Source organism: Staurois parvus, unplaced genomic scaffold (assembly GCF_062004578.1).
Source record: "Staurois parvus isolate SC_StPar_1 unplaced genomic scaffold, SC_StPar_1.0 ptg000697l, whole genome shotgun sequence".
Lineage (NCBI taxonomy): Eukaryota > Metazoa > Chordata > Amphibia > Anura > Ranidae > Staurois > Staurois parvus.
The window spans coordinates 7,521,941-7,543,185 of record NW_028318493.1 but is presented as its reverse complement, the minus strand read 5'-3'; the positions used below and the strand labels follow the sequence as shown (position 1 = coordinate 7,543,185).

Sequence of the window (21,245 nt, the reverse complement as noted above, 5' to 3'; positions counted from 1 at the left end):
AAAGGTCTCCTCCGTGCCTCCGACCCACCAATCCCAACCCTTCTCTCCATTGTATATACAGATATGATGGGGGAGGGGGGGCACCCCAATATAGAGAGAACATTGTATATACAGATATCATGGGGGAGGGGTGACACCCCAATATAGAGAGAATATTGTATATACAGATATGATGGGGGGAGGGGTGACACCCCAATATAGAGAGAACATTGTATATACAGATATGATGGGGGGAGGGGTGACACCCCAATATAGAGAGAACATTGTATATACAGATATGATGGGGGAGGGGTGCACCCCAATATAGAGAGAACATTGTATATACAGATATGATGGGGGAGGGGTGACACCCCAATATAGAGAGAACATTGTATATACAGATATGATGGGGGAGGGGGGACACCCCAATATAGAGAGAACATTGTATATACAGATATGATGGGGGAGGGGTGACACCCCAATATAGAGAGAACATTGTATATACAGATATGATGGGGGAGGGGTGACACCCCGATATAGAGAGAACATTGTATATACAGATATGATGGGGGAGGGGTGACACCCCGATATAGAGAGAACATTGTATATACAGATATGATGGGGGAGGGGTGACACCCCGATATAGAGAGAACATTGTATATACAGATATGATGGGGGAGGGGTGACACCCTAATATAGAGAGAACATTGTATATACAGATATGATGGGGGAGGGGTGACACCCCAATATATAGAGAGAACATTGTATATACAGATATGATGGAGGAGGGGGGAAACCCCAATATAGAGAGAACATTGTATATACAGATATGATGGGGGAGGGGTGACACCCCAATATAGAGAGAACATTGTATATACAGATATGATGGGGGAGGGGTGACACCCCAATATAGAGAGAACATTGTATATACAGATATGGAGGAGGGGTGACACCCCAATATAGAGAGAACATTGTATATACAGATATGATGGGGGAGGGGTGACACCCCAATATAGAGAGAACATTGTATATACAGATATGATGGGGGAGGGGTGACACCCCAATATATAGAGAGAACATTGTATATACAGATATGATGGGGGAGGGGTGACACCCCAATATATAGAGAGAACATTGTATATACAGATATGATGGGGGAGGGGTGACACCTCAATATATAGAGAGAACATTGTATATACAGATATGGGGGAGGGGTGACACCCCAATATAGAGAGAACATTGTATATACAGATATGATGGGGGAGGGGTGACACCCCAATATAGAGAGAACATTGTATATACAGATATGATGGGGGAGGGGTGACACCCCAATATAGAGAGAACATTGTATATACAGATATGATGGGGGAGGGGTGACACCCCAATATAGAGAGAACATTGTATATACAGATATGATGGGCGAGGGGTGACACCCCAATATAGAGAGAACATTGTATATACAGATATGATGGGGAGGGGTGACACCCCAATATAGAGAGAACATTGTATATACAGATATGATGGGGGAGGGGTGACACCTCAATATAGAGAGAACATTGTATATACAGATATTATGGGGGAGGGGTGACACCCCAATATAGAGAGAACATTGTATATACAGATATTATGGGGGAGGGGTGACACCCCAATATAGAGAGAACATTGTATATACAGATATGATGGGGGAGGGGTGACACCCCAATATAGAGAGAACATTGTATATACAGATATGATGGAGGAGGGAGGACACCCCAATATAGAGAGAACATTGTATATACAGATATGATGGGGGAGGGGTGACACCCCAATATAGAGAGAACATTGTATATACAGATATGATGGGGAGGGGTGACACCCCAATATAGAGAACATTGTATATACAGATATGATGGGGGAGGGGTGACACCCCAATATATAGAGAGAACATTGTATATACAGATATGATGGGGGAGGGGTGACACCCCAATATAGAGAGAACATTGTATATATGTCTTCTGATGGTGAACGTCTCTTTGGTGCCTTCAGCCTGGTGCGATGTAACACACACGTCTTCCCGCAATTCTCATGCGTCTTGCCATGCGACAATTGCAGCAACATCACACTGCATTCGGGGCGCCATGTTGATGGTGAACGTCTCTTTGGTGCCTCTTCAGACATCTCCATAAAGGACGTCACTGGCAGGAAGGGTTCTCATTGGCCCCGGCAGGAAGGGTTCTCATTGGCCCCAGCAGAAAAGGAAGACTTTGAAGACTCCTCCTGCCTCTAAAGCCAATCAGAGTTCCTTTCTTTTCTCCCAAGCTTCATCCTCAAAGACCAGACCTAAGCCAGGGGCCCAGTTCAGTCACAAGCCTGGGGCCCCTAATCCCCAAACCTTCAGACTAGTCCTATTAAACCTCCTGAAGGGAAGCCCCCATTTCCTAAAGTGGGGGGACGTCTGTTGGCCTTTGGGGTCACCTGGTCAGCAGACATCTCAGAAGCTCAGGTAAGAGACGTGGTGTCCAGGGGCTACAGGCTAGAGTTCATCTCCCAGCCCCCACCCCGCTTCGTGTTGTCCAACCTACCGGTGTCCCCGCAGGGACCAGCGATCCTCCATGCTGCTCCTGCAGATCTGCTGACCCAAGGAGATCTCCCCATTGTACCAACAGCAGAAAGGTTTCCGGGTTTTTACTCCAACCGTTTCCTTGTTCTAAAGACTCAAGGAGGGCATAGGCTGCATTCACTCGGGGGGGATTAGGGGGCATACAGGGGATTCCTGCGGCTGGGATCACTGTGAACAGTGGGGGATGGGAAGTCTGTACAAAGCAATGACAGGCTGAGCCGGGACCATTCCCATGTATCCGCACATCCATCGATCATCTGTGGTCAGGGAAGGATGAGCGATCCTGGCCCTAACCGTAGATGACCGATGGATGTGCGGATACATGGGAATGGTCGCGGCTCCTGTCAGCCTGTCATTGCTTTGTACAGACTTCCCACCCCCCACTGTTCACAGTGATCCCATCCGCAGGAATCCGCTGTATGCCCCTAATCCCCCGAGTGAATGCAGCCTATGTCCTCCTTGAGCTCGGGTTCACACCAATGCGGTGCGTGAAACGCTGCGAATTCTGTGCGTTTCCCGCACCGCATTGCAATCGCATCACGTTCATGCGATCTGGTGCGGGAGTCAGTAATAAATTATTGACACCCGAAACAGATGGCAAGACGCGATGTGATTGCCAGAAATCACATGACATGGGTGAGAAGACCCATGCTATGTGATTCAGGTGCGGATCTAAAGACAGTCCTGCACCTTTGTGGTGCGGATGCGATGTGATTTGAGCCATAGAAAGTGTATGGCCCAAATCGCAGCGTACAGACATTTGCATGGAATGCGCAGAGGAATGCGGTGTGATTCCTGTGCGGATTCCATGCAGTGTCCCGCACCGCATAGTGTGAACCGGCTGGGAGGCTTTAGAACAGGGAAAAGGTTGGAGTAAGGCCCCGGTCACAGGGGGCGTACTAATCCGTACAGCCGTGGGGGGCCGTGTTTACTTGCAGGGGATGTACCGGTGTTCATGCATCCCTGTGCAGGCAGGTTCATTGATGTCAATTGGGATGCAGCGGCTGCATGGATACAGACACTGCTCCCAATCTAACATCTGTGCGGGTGAACAGCTCTGAACACAGATGATAGTGTGCGTTCAGGGCCATGCATCCATACGGATGTCAGATTGGGATCAGCATCTGTGTCCATGTTACCACTACGTCCCAACTGACATCAATGGAACTGCCTGCACAGGGATGCATGAACACCGGTACATCCCCTGCAAATAAACACGGCCCTCCACGGCGGTACAGATTGGTATGTCCCCTGTGAATGTGGCCTAAAAACCCGGGAACTATTCTGCTGTTGGTACAATGGGGACATCTCCTTGGGTCAGCAGATCTGCAGGAGCAGCATGGAGGATCGCTGGTCCCTGCGGGGACACCGGTAGGTTGGACAAAACGAAGCGGGGTGGGGGCAGGGAGATGAACTCTAGCCTTTAGCCCCTGGACACCACGTCTCTTACCTGAGCTTCTGAGATGTCTGCTGACCAGGTGACCCCAAAGGCCAACAGACGTCACCCCACTTTAGAAAGTAGGGAAATCCCTTCAGGATGTTTAATAGGACTAGTCTGAAGGTTTGGGGATTAGGGGCCCCAGGCTTGTGACTGAACTGGGCCCCTGGCTTAGGTCTGGCCTTAGAGGCTTAAGCCTGGGAGAAAAGAAAGGAACTCTGATTGGCTTCAGAGGCAGGAGGAGTCTTCAAAGTCTTCCTTTTCTGCTGGGGCCAATGAGAACCCTTCCTGCCAGTGACGTCCTCTATGGAGATGTCTGAAGAGGCACCAAAGAGACGTTCACCATCAACATGGCGCCCCGAATGCAGTGTGATGTTGCTGCAATTGTCGCATGGCAAGACGCGTGAGAATTGCGGGAAGACGTGTGTGTTACATCGCACCAGGCTGAAGGCTGAAATTTTGTCCCTGAGTTTCTTTGGTGCGACAAACGTTTGAATAGGCGACACGCAGAAATGTGTACGAATATCTGTGTATCCAATGTTCTCTCTGAGTCTTCTGGCCGGCCTCTTCGGTTGGCCCGCGCTTCTTCTTTAGCCGCAATACATTCTATAGGTGTCAGACACCGCCTGACGGTATCTCTAGCAACCCACAGTGCGGGGTTCCTCAGCACGCAGGGTCTAAGTCCCAATCTGCTTATGCACCAGGGCCCCTGATGGTGGGGATGGACTTGGAGCAGACCGAGACCAGGGCGCGACCCCTGAGTACGTCCAGCAGTGGTAGAGAGTACCGTCAGAGGTGTTGCGGGAAATAGAGCCTGACGTGAAGAGGCTGGTAGGCCTGGCAGCAGGGACTGATCAATGCGGGATGGATGGATGGACAGTCAGCGTAACGTAAGGCGTAGTCAGGCAGGCTGGGTCAGCAATGTGCTGGCAGCGAGGTACCGGAGGAGCAGGCAGAGAATGGTCAGGGTCACGAGCCGGGTTCAGCAACGTGTTGGCAGCGAGGTACCGGAGGATCAGGCAGAGAATGGTCAGGGTCACAAGCCGGGTTCAGCAACGTGCGGGCAGCGAGGTACCGGAGGATCAGGCAGAGAATGGTCAGGGTCACGAGCCGGGTTCAGCAACGTGCGGGCAGCGAGGTACCGGAGGATCAGGCAGAGAATGGTCAGGGTCACGAGCCGGGTTCAGCAACGTGCGGGCAGCGAGGTACCGGAGGATCAGGCAGAGAATGGTCAGGGTCACGAGCCGGGTTCAGCAACGTGCGGGCAGCGAGGTACCGGAGGATCAGGCAGAGAATGGTCAGGGTCACGAGCCGGGTTCAGCAACGTGCGGGCAGCGAGGTACCGGAGGATCAGGCAGAGAATGGTCAGGTCAAGCCAGGGGTCAAGCCGGAGACAATCAGCAGGGTCAGGATCAAGCAGAGGTCGGCAACAGGAAACTTCACAAATCAGATGACAGGAACAGGACAATAAGACTAAACGGCAATTACACATACCTCCTGTCCTGTTTAAATAGCGCGTCCTGCGCTGTCATTGGTGCCAGGCGCCTGTCCGCGATCGCGAGTGCGCATGCGCGGCCTTCGCCGCTGCCACGATCGCCCAGGGCCCGCTGGCTAGAGCGTGTCGGTGTTCTGTGCATGCGCCACCCGGCGTATCGTGGCAGAACACCCGACCCCTGACAATAGGTGAATACGGCTGCGATATTTAGAGGTCGAAGATGAAACAGTCTGCTGGACATATAATTGGATGTCTCCCGCACAAGAAGACGCCGACCAGGTAGGAGGTGGGATTTTTGTCATTTTTCACCTTAGGTCGCTTGTGCTTCTTCTTTCGCTGGAATAAATTGTGTAGATTAAAGCAGGTGCTATCACTAGGAGATGCGCCGCTGGGATGGCCAGTCGGTTGGTCAGTCCCAGAACTAATGCCATCGCTTGGTGGTTGGATGATGTCACTGATTGATGACATGGTAGAATATCTCTTAGGAATGATGTCATGCGTTGATGGGACGGCATCATCAACCTGTGGAATGACGTCACTCATTGATGAGAACATTTTGCCATGCCTGAACTCTGTGGTTGGCCTGCGCCTCTTCATTGGCCGGCATAAATCCCGTAGGTGAGCACGCATGTCATCCCTGGGAGGTGGGACGCTGGGAATGGGAAAGTCGGTCTCTTCCATAGCATTGTCCACATTTTCACTTGTTGATGAAAGGATGTAGCCATGTCTGAACTCCTTGGTTGGCCTGCGCCTCTGCAATGGCAAGCTTAAATCCCGTAGGTGAGCACGGATGTCATCCCTGGGAGGTGGGACGCTGGGAATGGGAAAGTCGGTCTCTTCCATAGCACTGTCCACACTTTCACTTGTTGCTGGGAAGATGTTAATGTGCCAGAGCCGCTTGTTTTGCTCGCTCCTCCTCATTTCCCAGAGTAAAACCTTCATGTGAAAACGGACGTTATTCCTAGGAGGTGTGGGGATGGGAGTACGAAAGTCAGCCTGGTCCATAGTGCTGTCTGTTGTTAGATTGACGTCAATCGTCAGTGGGTTGATGTTGCTTTTCGTTGGTTGGATCCATTGGTGAAATGGCTTGAAATATTTTAGGAACAGTACCAGCAGCAAGATGATAAGCCCCAACAAGCATTCTGATCGGTGCTCAGCAACAGTATTTATAAGCATGGGTAGCACTGTGTTCCCTAGGGCTGCCCACCCATTGGACCAGACTGACTGGAGCCCAGCAACCATCCATTGGTAGCAGTCAGTGGCATTTTTAAGCATGGGTAGAAGTGTGTTCTCTGAGGTTGGCCCCTCGCTGTACCAGACATGGAGTAGTAGATAAAAGAATTCAATCAGCTCCAGGATCTTCAAATATTGAGCTAATACTGTGGCCAGGTGATTCCTGCGCAGGATGTACCTCAGAATGAGAACACTTATCAGGACTGTCCCCTTATACCAGAATGGAGTGGTGGCCAGTAGTGAAAACCAACTGATGGGTCCTGGGGACTCGTTTTCCAATTCTCTGACCTTTTCCTGCTCCAGTTCTTCCATCATCTTCATGGTCCCCTCCTCCTCCATGCGTATATCTGGGGAGTGTTTGATGAAATATCGGTGTTCCTCCATAATCTTCATGCTCCCCCCCTCCATGTGGATATCTGGGGAGTTTTTGATGAAATTTCTTCGTTCCTCCACAATCTTCATATCATTGTCCTTGTCCATGCCGGTCTTTGTGGAGTCTTTGATGTCCTTTCTGTGTACTCCAAAAGGGAGCAACAGAATAGCAATCACGGCAAAGATTCTGCACATTTTTTTTTTTTTTTTAGAAATACAGAAATCAGCAGTTACTGATCGCTGTGGATCGCTGGATATAAATGGAAAGTCGATTCCAATCGCTGTAGATTGAGTGCAATGAGATACAAAGCAATCAGTCACAGGAGCTCTGTAAGGAAGCAGCTGTCTCTGGTGAGAGAAAACAGCAACTGAGGACTCAGCCTGTGCACAGTGCAAAGTCACAGTGATGGAGGTCATGTGACCACAGTGAGGGGGGCGGAGTTTATGTGTGACCAATCAGCAGCCTCTGTTCAGCCTGCTTTGCTCTGATTGGCTTATCTGGGGTGTTTATGTGTGACCAATCAGCAGCCTCTGTTCAGCCTGCTTTGCTCTGATTGGCTCATCTGGGGTGTTTATGTGTGACCAATCAGCAGCCTCTGTTCAGCCTGCTTTACTCTGATTGGCTCATCTGGGATCCAGCCCAGGAGGCATTGGATTGGATCCTATTATATAACATTGATAACATTTCCCTGTATTAATAATATAGACGCCTCTGTTTATATTCATACAATGTTATTATAATGTCATTTTATTTATTTTACTGTATTAATAGGATTCTAATGATTGATATTAATTGTAATATAAACAATAATGGGTGTAATATTAATAATCCCAATAATTATAATACAATCAAGCTGTTCTGTGTACTTGGATGACATAAATCTCCTGGCCATTCTCTGTGCTGACATTTCTCTGATGTAATGCACACAGGAGCCGCTAGAGGGCAGCAACACTCAGCTCCTCCTGTAGTGTCCCATCACCATGGATTTCCTCCTGGAAGACCCATCACCATGGAGACCAGGCAGGAAGTGATGGTGTGTCCCAGTACTGGGGGGGGGGGGGGGGGGGAAGGTGAAGTGTTGAGGAGGGAGACACTGGGGGGAGAGGGGGGGAGGGGAGACACTGGGTGGGGGGGGAGGGGAAGGTGAAGTGTTGGGAGGAGGGAGACACTGGGGGGAGAGGGGAGGAGGGGAGACACTGGGGGGGGGGGGGGGAGTACGCATTATTATCATCAATTAGAAGATCTGTGATCATCTCATTACTATATAATAATGCTGCATTATAGGGGGTGTGATAATCACTACTGACCCCTCCCCCCCATCACTACTGACCCCTCCCCCCCATCACTACTGACCCCTCCCCCCCCATCACTACTGACCCCTCCCCCCCATCACTACTGACCCCTCCCCCCCATCACCACTGACCCCTCCCCCCCATCACTACTGACCCCTCCCCCCCATCACTACTGACCCCTCCCCCCCATCACTACTGACCCCTCCCCCCCATCACTACTGACCCCTCCCCCCCATCACTACTGACCCCTCCCCCCCCATCACTACTGACCCCTCCCCCCCCATCACTACTGACCCCTCCCCCCCCCCATCACTACTGACCCCTCCCCCCCCCCCATCACTACTGACCCCTCCCCCCTATCACCGCTATACCCCTCCCCTATAACCACTATCAATAGTTGTGAAGGGGGGGCCATTGTCACACCACCAACATGGCAGGTAAGTGGGCAGCACCCGGTCCTCAGAGTTGATGGATTATTCTTTTTTCCAGTATTTGTATTTAGGGCCAACAATTGACTCTGATGGGGACACAGATATGAGGGGACTCTGATGGGGACACAGATATGAGGGGACTCTGATGGGGACACAGATATGGGGGGACTCTGATGGGGACACAGATATGGGGGGACTCTGATGGGGACACAGATATGGGGGGACTCTGATGGGAACACAGATATGGGGGGACTCTGATGGGGACCCCGATATGGGGGGACTCTGATGGGGACCCCGATATGGGGGGACTCTGATGGGGACCCCGATATGGGGGGACTCTGATGGGGACCCCGATATGGGGGGACTCTGATGGGGACCCCGATATGGGGGGACTCTGATGGGGACCCCGATATGGGGGGACTCTGATGGGGACCCCGATATGGGGGGACTCTGATGGGGACCCCGATATAAAGGGGGGTCCTGAGGAGCTAAGTGGTGACTATATTGGGGACTCTGACATAAGGGGGGACTCTGATTTTATGCATGTATAAATATGGGACTTTCGACCCCCGTACTGGAAAGTTTGGCCCCCCCGGCCTAGAACATACCAGAGAAGGGGCGGAGTTCTCCACCTACTGGCTGGAATGGAGAACACAGAACAATGCGATCCATCTGCAGGAAGTCTGCTATTGGAGCGTGTGTAATGAAATCTGTCCAATCACACGACACATTCCCTTCATTGGTTTTGGTTTCTTATTGATCCCACCAGTAATATATCCTCCACATTGGATTTGTATCGGCCTTTTCCCCCGGGGGACTCCGATCATCTAGGAGGGGAGGCAGCCACGTTGGAGATGGCATTGGCCGGGAATTGAACCCGGGTCAGCTGCTGGAAAAGAAGAAGGATGGTCATGTGACTGCGGCTTCAGGCATCTGCAGTCTGTGAGAGGACCTGGCTGTTGAAAGTGTCGCCTCCTCCAGTAAGAGGTGCCTGTCACTGCCTGCTTGGAACATGGACACCTGAAGTGGGGCCCCGAGAAGGAAACGGAATAGAAGCCTATTACTGCTACCTGCCCACTGGAAGTGCCATCTTCACCAATAGGAGGAGGAGTCATCATGCAGGCAGTGACATGGACACCTGAAGAGGGGCCCCGAGAAGGAAACAGAAAAGTGAATGGTGCTCATGTGACTGTGACTTGGGACCCGCCCACTGGAAGCGCCACCTTCGCCGATAGGATTAGTCCTCATCATGCAGGCAGTAACATAAACACCTGAAGTAGGACCCCAGGAGGGGACATATGAAGAAAGACCCCAGGAAGGAAACAGAAGAAGAGTGAAGGATTGTCATATAACTGTGACTTGGGACCCGCCCACTGGAAGTGCCACCTTCGCTAATAGGAGGAGTCCTCATCATACAGGCAGTGACATGGATACCTGAAGAAGGACCCCAGAAAGGAAACAGAAGAAGAGTGAAGGATTGTCATGTGACATGTTTTCTGTTTTTTGGTTGTCACCAGAAGAGGAATAGAGGGGAAATCTTCCAATGTGGACACAACCAAGGGGTTCTCACTATCTCTTTTGGCTATGGGACAGGAAGTGAAGTGAAATCTCCGCAATGGGGACAGAGATGGCAAACACAAACCTAACGGGATGTAACCCTCCTTTTACTCTATCCATAATAAAAAAAAAAAAAAGGTTTTGCCTAGAGTTGCACTTTAATGTTTAACTAAATGCAAAACTTTTTATTTTAGTGTCGGAGGAGTGGAGAGGGATTAGACCCCCTGTCAGGTTTTTATTGCTTTCTGTGTCCCCGTGAGGGAGATTCCCCCTCTCTGTTTGCCCTTGAAAATGAAAGAAAATCTCAAATTTTGGGTTGTCCCCAGAACAGTAATAGAGGAGAAATATTCCAATGGGATAGCCTTTCATCTTGTCATTGATGTGTACAAGCTGCTGGCCGCGGCTAATCTCTGAAATACGCTGATTCTTGGTGTACACACCTTATGGGCCGACTGAATGAGCCCTTAACCTCCACCATATAGACTTTCCCAGTCCCCAGTGAGTTAGATGCTGTAGATATTTATTTATTCTTTCTCTCTGGAAACCACATCCCCAAACTTCCAGTCAGGCGCATAACACTGGACGTGTAGCAGTGTTGTCACATGCTAGCCTATGTCGGGACTAGACCTCTCATCATCCCTTGCTCCATGTCAGCAACATGTGTATGTGCCTGACATGGGTAGCACTGTCTTGGAAGCTGCTGTCAGATCCTGAGAAGAGGGAATAGCTGAGTGGCTTGAAGTCAAGAGCTTACGAGTTGCTCGTGTATATTCTTGGAGTATCAGCACAACACAATACATACCGCATTTTTCGCTCTATAAGACGCACCTAAGTTTTAGGGGCGAAAAACAAGAAAAAAAAATATTCTGAACCAATGGACTGCAGACTTAGTACAGGGGACGACCAGAGACTGCGGACACAGTACAGGAGATGACCAGAGACTGCGGACATAGTACAGGAGATGACCAGAGACTGCGGACACAGTACAGGAGAAGACCAGAGACTGCGGACACAGTACAGGAGATGACCAGAGACTGCGGACACTGTACAGGAGATGACCAGAGACTGCGGACACAATACAGGAGATGACCAGAGACTGCGGACATAGTACAGGAGATGACCAGAGACTGCGGACACAGTACAGGAGATGACCAGAGACTGCGGACACAGTACAGGAGACGGCCAGAGACTGCGGACACAGTACAGGAGACGGCCAGAGACTGCGGACACAGTACAGGAGACGGCCAGAGACTGCGGACACAGTACAGGAGACGGCCAGAGACTGCGGACACAGTACAGGAGACGGCCAGAGACTGCGGACACAGTACAGGAGACGGCCAGAGACTGCGGACACAGTACAGGAGACGGCCAGAGACTGCGGACACAGTACAGGAGACGGCCAGAGACTGCGGACACAGTACAGGAGACGGCCAGAGACTGCGGACACAGTACAGGAGACGGCCAGAGACTGCGGACACAGTACAGGGAAAATACCAGGGACACAGTACAGATGACCAGAGACTGCAGACAGTGCAGGGGATGACCAGAGACTGCTGTAGATTCTCTGAAAGGGGGGCTACAGAGGGACTTTGAGACCCTCCAAGGCATTATAGCTCACCAAAGAGCAGATCCTTCCCTTTTGATATAAAGACAAAGAGGGGCTGTTTTTTGTAGAACTGTCCCAGAGTGACAATGCCAACTCCAAGACTGTGAAGCTGAGACATCACATGACAACTGATCTTTCAGTTGTTGGACTTCTCTAAGCAGAGAGTGGAGACTGTCGGTCATTGCTCTCCTCTCTGCCCATTCCGCACTCACTGGGGTACCGGGCTGTGGAGGGGGCACGGGCAGCTGGCTCAGGTTCTCAGTGGCGTGCTGAAAGGATCAGCCAGCTGCTGGTCAGGCAACTGGGTGGATCCGGAGTTAGAGCCTGGACCATCCCTGTGATGTCGAACGACAACGAGATTTAGCCAGAAATAAGTTTACTCGTGTGACGCAGAAGTATGGCCAAAAAACTTTTTTTCTTTTAATGGATTTTAATTTTTTTAAAATATTTTTTTCAAAACAAAATAACACCGAAGAGCTAATAACTCTATCAGAAGAACTACCTTTACCTTAAACTTGCCAAAACAGAAAAAAACAGAAAAACGGTGTCCTTGCAAGGCAGGAGTTAAACAATGATGTAATCTTCTCAAGCAGTGACATGCAAGTGGAGCGTTGGTTTGTTCAGAGCAGGATAAAAATTATTTTCCATTTTTGTAAAATAGAATCCCAGTGCCTGGATCTACAGACTGCTTCATCATTCTTTCCAGAAACAGAGGCTCTTGTGCTGCAAGCAGCATATTTGGATCAGCCTTCAAGGAAAGAGCAGCATGGGCAACGTTGTGTGACAATGCAGAGAGGGCTGATTGCTGACTTACAACTCCAGTTTGATACAATTCTTTGAAGTAAAACTTCTGGCAAAATAGAAGAATAAAGCATAACTTTGGTCATTTTTGAAAAAATGAACAGTTGGTAGCTACAAATACTGGTGCTGCTGACATTTAACCTCCTTAGCGGTATTCCCGAGTGTAGCTCGGGGTAAAATTTCTATGCCAAGAGCGGTAACCCCGAGCTACACTCGGGCTTACCATGCGGCGCTGCACAAGGATTCCCTGCAGCACTTACCTTGTCCTTCGCTCCCGCGATGTGTCCCCTGCAGCATCCCCGGCCATCTCCTCCGGCCGATGCCGACATCCTGCTTCTGTGTTCCGTTCCCTGTGACGTCGGGACGTATGGGCGCTGGAACTGGCGGGAAATTTGAAATTTTTTAAAAATGTCATTTTTGCTGTCAATACTGTTTCAATGCATTTCACATACATTTTGTCCCGAGTGCTTTGTCCTGTCTCCTCTCTGCATTTTGACTGTTCTTTCTGCCTGGAAACTGAGAAAAGTCCATGGCGTCCAAAAAGCGTCTCTTTAGGTCAAAAGCGGTTTTAGACCGGCTAGAGAACAGCGATAGTAAATCAGAACCACTTGCAGAATTGAGTGATAATGATTTGTGGGGGAAATTCCTCATCAGACACTGAAAACGATTTTGCAACTTTGCTCAGCGATGTGTGAATTTGCCTCTGTATTTCAAATTTCAGTGTGTTTGGTTTGATTATATTATTGAATTAAATTTATTATTATATTTTTTATGATTATTTATTAAATTATAATTTATGATTTTGTGTTTCAAATTTTATCATATCCGGGATGTTTACTAGACTCTTGTTCGGACAGATTTCAGTGAGTTATTCCTAAAAATTACAGCCTACAATAAAAAACTACATATTTCCATGCAAAAAACGGTACCGCTTTCAGCACAAAAAATCGGAAAGAATCATACCGCCAGGGAGGTTAATCAGCGGACTCTTAACCAAGTCCAGAAGTCCAGTGCTGTCTTCACCCGGGCTGGTTCTCCACTGGTCTTTGGGTCCCCAGTGCTGCCATCTTGTCTGTGGAAAGTCGGCTGTGACTTCTGCTTTTTCACAGTCGGCTCCTCACTGCGCATGTGTGAGATGCGCTGCTCTTGCAGTCTAGTCCCGAAGCTTCCTGGGACTTGTGCTGTGATCTTTTTAAGTCTATTGGAAATAGCAGTTTTCCTCTGGTCATGTACAGGTCAGCACACCCAAGAGATGGATGCACTCTCCAAATATATGTCTGGAAAACAAGTTTTAGGATCATTTCTCAGTAATGGACCATCACACCAATTTGAACTTGTTGGACATCTCATACCAAAAACATGGGCAATTATGGTGTTGCTGCCCACCCCACTGTCTTGAAGCTAAACCATGTAGAGCACCGTTGGGACCATCCCTGGGGCAGGTTGTTACATGAGAGAAGCGTTAGAATGGGAAATGGAAATGCACTTGGGGAGGAAGATAAAACACTCCGGCCCCAGTTAGGATCACTAATTACCTGCTTTTTCCTGTTTGCAGTACCCATATCTTATATATTTTACTTCTGTGTAATGTTTTGGTCTGGAGATTATTTTTCTAGGATGAGTTTTTTTCTAGGTGGTTCTTTTATAGCCAAACACCAGGCAAATAATGGAACAGACCAACAATATACCGTATTTTTCGCTCCATAAGACGCACCTAGGTTTTAGAGGCGAAAAACAAGAAAAAAAAATATTCTGAACCAATGGACTGCAGACATAGTACAGGGGATGACCAGAGACTGCGGACACAGTACAGGAGATGACCAGAGACTGCGGACATAGTACAGGAGATGACCAGAGACTGCGGACACAGTACAGGAGACGGACCAGAGACTGCGGACACAGTACAGGAGATGACCAGAGACTGCGGACACAGTACAGGAGACGGACCAGAGACTGCGGACACAGTACAGGAGATGACCAGAGACTGCGGACACAGTACAGGAGATGACCAGAGACTGCGGACACAGTACAGGAGACGGACCAGAGACTGCGGACACAGTACAGGAGACGGACCAGAGACTGCGGACACAGTGCAGGAGACGGACCAGAGACTGCGGACACAGTGCAGGAGACGGACCAGAGACTGCGGACACAGTGCAGGAGACGGACCAGAGACTGCGGACACAGTGCAGGAGACGGACCAGAGACTGCGGACACAGTGCAGGAGACGGACCAGAGACTGCGGACACAGTGCAGGGGATGACCAGAGACTGCTGACCTTTGGGGAGGGAGGGGGAGCGGGTACCTGAATTTGACAGGTACCCGCTTCCACTTCCACGGAGTTGTCTTTCCCTCTTCTTCCCGCTGGCTTCTGTGACAGCCGGGTGCCCACTGTGCATGTGCGAGATGCGATGCGCTTTGTGAATGGCCCGGTGCCTTCTGGGACCTGTCATGTGTCCCAGAAAACACTGGACCATTCACAAAGCGCAGCGCTTCTCTCGCATGCGCAGTGGACACCCGGCTGTCACAGAAGCCAGCGGGAAGACTGTACAGCGCTGGAGCGAGGAACAGGTAAGGCCCTGCAGGAGAGAACAGCTGAGCGGTCGGCCCGGTATTCTGACATGGTGGCTGCAGAAATACTGGATCGGCCGCTTTATATTCGCTCCATAAGACGCACTGACATTTTCTCCCCTTTTTTGGGGGGGAAAAAAGTGCGTCTTATGGTGCGAAAAATACGGTATGTGGGAGCCGATTTGACATACATACATACATACATACATACATACATACATACATACATGTATTTCTGTCCATCCAGGTTTTGTTACTTTGCTTTTTCAGTCCTAGTCTGATCTCTGCTGTACAGGAACAGCTATAGGTTGATGCCAGTTCCAATTCAGAAATTTACACAGTTTTCATGAACAGATGACAAACCTCAAAATGTATGGATGAAATGTTGGCAAATAGATTACATCTTTGCCTTTTTTTTAACATGAAACTAAAGGCAAAAATTGATTTTCTGTTCACATAAAAATGAGAGCCCTAGAATCCCTTTTAATTGTCTCCTCCAACAGCAGGCAGGGCAAAGTGTCAGAAGAGGCGGCAGCAAACGGGGTGGTATTTTCATTTTTTTGATGGGAGGGGGGGGGGGGGGGGGGAGGTTGGCTACAGACAGACCTAAATTTACATTTTTCACCTCAGATCTGCTTTGTCAAGACTGTATGGAACAGGATGAGATGGATACACTTTTCGGATTGTCCTAAGGTATTTTAAGAGGACTCTGTAACTTTGAAGGCTTCTCTCTAGCTGCTGATGTGGGGAAAATCCTAAGTTCTCAAGATCTCTTTGCTCAAGACCAAGTCTTTCTGGGATTAAATTTCAACTGTACTTTTTTTTTTCCCCTCCAGTCCAGGAAAAAAATGAAAACAAAAAATTTTGACCCACACACCACAAGTTATCTGTGAGTGATCACATAAAGTATACATGAACCCCCATCTTGTGAAACTACTTATTCAGTTTAAAATAGAAATGAAAGGCTAAACATTTTGTGTATACATATAAAACGTGAAAAAAGGTATTTTATGTTTTTGGGGGTTTTTTTTTTCATAAGTGGTCACATGGCCTCTGTTCTCAGCTGCACATAGAGGTATGGGGAAGGAGAAACTGCAGCACACAAATCTTCAGTGAATGGTTGTGCTGTGGAGGGGGGCGGGGCATGTTAGCAGAAGTCTAATCATAGGAGGAGAGCACACTGAGGTCACAGCACAGCAAGAGAACTGACCTTGCTGTGCTCTACTGCCTAGTGTGCTCAGTTTTTAATAGGAAAGCAGAGGGACTGGGAGGGACACCAGGGATTTCACACAAAAGAAGCAATACAGAGAGAACAGGATCCATTTTCATACAAGTACACGGTACAGCAGCCATATATCAGGAATTTGAAATGTTGGGTTTATATACAGTGTGTATAGAAGATAATCACCCCCTTTAAAAAAAATATATAAATAACATTTTGTTGCTTTGCAGCACGAAATGAAAACTGTTTGTTCTATCCAGCTGTATTTACTCATTCCAAGTGAAAGATATAACACCAGCATGTCAGAAACAAAACAGAAGCACTGAGTTGGAAAAAGCATTACCCCCCCCCCCCCTCTTAAAAATGATTTGTAAACTCAGTCAGGTGTAGCGAGTCACCTTCTTAATGGCACACAAAGCCATTTGACTTTCATCTGTGATCAGGTGTGGTGATTTTGATTAGCTCAACATGAAAAGCTTTCCTTGAGCATTTCAGTCACTGGTAGTGAAACTGAAGCAAAAAATCAACTATGGGTGGCAAGGCACTGGCACTGTCAAAAGTTCTGTGGGATAAAGGCCTTATCAATGCTTCGAAGCACAGTGAAGTCTGTTATGATGAAGTGGAAGATATTTCTTACAACACAGACCCTCCCTGGATCAGGACATCTCTCCAAACTGGATGAAAGAACCAGGAGGAGACTAGTTAGAGAGACTACAAAGAGGCCTAAAGCAACTCTGAAGCAGTTGCAGGAATTGATGAGAGTAGTCATTGTAAGCAAGTGACAACAATATCACAAATTCTCCATTGAAAAATTGGCTTGTATGGGAGGGTTGCTAGAAAAAATCCGCTCCTCAAGAAGGCCACATGTAGTCATGACTGAGCTTTGCCAAAACACACCTTTGAAAATTCTGAGGCCACCTGGAAAAAGGTGTTCTGGTCAGATGAGACTAAAATTTAATGATTTGGCCTCAACACTAAACAATATGTCTGTTTCTCTGCCAGGAGGACTGGGGCACTTGTCAGGATAGAAGGAAAAATTAATGGGACAAAATACCGTCAAAAAAGGTGAATGTCCTTGCGTGGCCTAGGCAGAGCCCAGACTTAAACCCCATTGAAAATCTGTGGAATGACTTGAAGGCTGCAGTCCACAAATGGTCACCATCAAATTTATCTGGACTTGAGCAGTTCTGCAAAGGCGAGCGGGCAAATATTGCAAAGTTAGTAGAGACCTATCCCAACAGACTAAAGGCTGCAATTAAAACAAAAGGTGGTTCAACAAAATACTGATGCAAAGGGGTGATCTTTTTTTTCCAACTCAGTGATTCTGTTTTTGAATTTTTTTTCCGGATATGTTGGTGTTATATCTTTTACCTGGAAGTTTTATATGTTGCACTGAGTAAATACAGCTGGATAATACACAAACTGTGTCTGTCTTCATTTCATGCTGAAAAGCAATAAAAGGTGATTATTTTAAAGGGGGGGGGGGGGATTCTTTTCTATACCTACTGTTCTCTTTAAATTATAACTAAAGGCAAGACTTTTTTTGGTTGTGGATGTGGTGGAGAGGGATTGCAATTTCTGGCAAGTGTTTATTGCTGTGTGTACCCCCATTCACCATCTTAGTCATGCTTACCATTCTCATTAAAAGTGAAAGAAAATCTCACATTTTATGTTGTCCTTTGAACAGGAATACAGGGGAAGTGTTCCTGCGGGTGCCTTAGTTGTGGTGACAATCAGAGATTTCCTTTTGAGCGATTTCCTCTCACTTCCTTTTTTGGCTGTGAGACAGGAAGTCACCCCAATGGGACATAAATGGCAAATAAGAAACCTGAGGAGATATAACCCTTCCTTACTCTATCCAAAATAAAAAAAAAAAAAATTTTTCTTTAGTTCTACTATTTAACCATTTCCCGACCGGCCGTTGTATATAAATGGCCGGACGGTGGCAGTGCAGGGTCGGGTGGCCATTTATAAATGGCCTCCCCGCACCCTGCTTGTGCGTGCTCCCCGGGAGCGCGGCAGCACCGCGATCTGGTGCCCGCTGTGTCCTCCGGACACAGTGAAACACCGATCGTCGGACGGGGCCTCTGTACGAGGTCCCGATCATGTGATCACTGATTGGCCAATCAGTGATCACATGCAAAGTAGTAAGCAAGATGTCACTTGTGACATCATTGCTTACTACGTGTGAAATCTGTGAATGATCACAGAGGTCACATGGTACAAGGCTATTCACAACAGCCTTGTACCATGTGACAAGCTGTGACCAATCACAGCTCACTCACTACTACTCAATGAGTGCAAGAATGCAGACAGAGAGAAAGAGAAATGATTGCTTTTACATCCTATATGGGTGTAAAAGCAATCAGTGTAAAAAAAAAAAAAAAAAAAAAAAAAAAAAAAAATCTTCATCACAACCCACAAGTAGTACAGTGTCACCATGGTAACACTGTACTGCTAGGGTGACAGTATGTAAAAAATAAAATAAAAATAAAAAATAAAATAAAAATGTAAAAACAAAATATTTAAAAATTATTTTTGGTTATAAACTAATTTGGATTTTTTTTTTACTAAAAAGATAACGGAATAAATTTTGGCCAAGATTTATGATGAAATATTATTTATTTGAAAAAATTTATTAAAAAACACTTTTTTTCAAAATTTTTGGACTTTTTCATTTACATAGCAAAAAAAATAAAAATCCCAGTGGTGAATAAATACCACCAAAATAAATCTTTACCTGTCTCAAAAAAATGGTAAAAAATTAATTTGGGTACAGTGTTGCATGACCGCGCAATTGTCATTCAAAGTGTGATAGCGATGAAAGCTGAAAATTGCCCAGGTCAGGAAGGGGGTAAAAGTGTCCGGTCTGGAAGTGGTTAAATATATTTTAGTATTCTCCGTACTACTGTATTTCATTTAGTCCAGCTCTTTTAATTTTTGGGACTTTTCCAGCAGTCCCACTCAAGACTTCTTTAGAATTCTAAAGCTCTTGAACAAGTTCTTTAGTTTTCCATACCAATTTGGTCTCTGTTCTCTCTGACGTTTTGACGAAGGCCCCTTTTTTAGCCAACAACCCCCCCCCCCAAAAAAAAAGCATGATTGTTCAGAGCTGTTTGTGCGAAAATAAATATTTGCAGAGACTTGTAGTTGTGTGCTGGCTTTTACCTTAATACATGCACACTAGTGGTTTTTCAAGCTAAAAAAAGCTGGAAAAACCACTGGATTAAAAATGCTGGTAATATTTTTAGTAGCATTTAGATCTCAAGAGCATTGGCATTTTATTAGCATTTTTACAGTACATGAAGAAAAAAAGCTAGAAAAAAAAAAGTTGTTAGGAGCGTTTTTATTAGCATTTAGGAGCGTTCAGCAGGTTTGGGGTTTTTTGTTTTCTGCTGGAAAAATGCTCCCAAAAACTCTACAAAAACAATTTTTTTTCTGCTCCTAAATGCTGAAGCTTGAAAAGCACTACTAGCCTAGAATAGTGTGCATGGACACATATAGAGTAACATACACATATAGAGTAGCAGAAAAAAAAAAATACATTTAGGAGCTTAAAAAAATGCTAGTGTGCATGGAGCCCTAGTGGTCTAAACCAGAGGCTGGTCACCAAAGTCAACAAATTGCCTATGCACTTTTAATTACTAGCTATCACTTACAGTGGGGCAAAAAAGTATTTAGTCAGCCACCAATTGTGCAAGTTCTCCCACTTAAGATGAGAGAGGTCTGTAATTGATGGTAGCCTTTGTTACGTTGGTCCCAGCTCTCTGCAGGTCATTCACTAGGTCCCCCCGTGTGGTCCCGGGATTTTTGCTCATCGTTCTTGTGATCATTTTGACCCCACGGGGTGAGATCTTGTGTGGAGCCCCAGATTGAGGGAGATTATCAGTGGTCTTGTATGTCTTCCATTTTCTAATTATTGCTCCCACAGTTGATTTGTTCACACCAAGCTGCTTGCCTATTGCAGATTCAGTCTTCCCAGCCTGGTGCAGGTCTACAATTTTGTTTCTGGTGTCCTTCAACAGCTCTTTGGTCTTCACCATAGTGGAGTTTGGAGTGTGACTGTTTGAGGTTGTGGACAGGTGTCTTTTATACTGATAAGTTCAAACAGGTGCCATTGATACAGGTAATGATTAATTTGCAAATAAATTCTTTCCAAATCAGCCAATGTGATTGTCTGGATTTTTTTTCTCATTTTGTCTCATAGTTGAGGTCTACCTATGATGCCAATTACAGGCCTCTCTCATCTTTTTAAGTGGGAGAACTTGCACAATTGGTGGCTGACTAAATACTTTTTTGCCCTACTGTAATAGGCATCTGTTTTGGAATGGCTCAGTAGAAATGTCCTTTTTTTTTCCCTTCCCCTTATTAAGATATATGGGCTGTGGGCAGACTGACACATGTTTAGTCACCTCTACCCACATCTAATGCAAGAACTGTAGGAACCCACAGATGCAATTTAGTTATGGTCTTCTACATCAACAAACTGTTACTTAGAAGGTTCCCCACTTTCCATTCAAGAAGTTTGAGAATTCTTAGATACGCCAAGAAAAACCTTTGCTCGGGTTGAGCAGTCCACCTCAAAGGAAGTTTAAATGTCATTGTAGATTTCCTGAGTTTTGAGGGTCCTGGAGAAAATGAATGTTTC

General features: G+C 47.1%; 1 protein-coding gene across 1 annotated transcript in view; it reads left to right on the top strand.

Moving 5' to 3' along the window:
- The window catches only part of SHOC2 (SHOC2 leucine rich repeat scaffold protein), a 143,716-nt gene that overhangs the window by 52,357 nt on the left and 70,114 nt on the right, over positions 1–21,245 (top strand). The window lies entirely within an intron of this gene.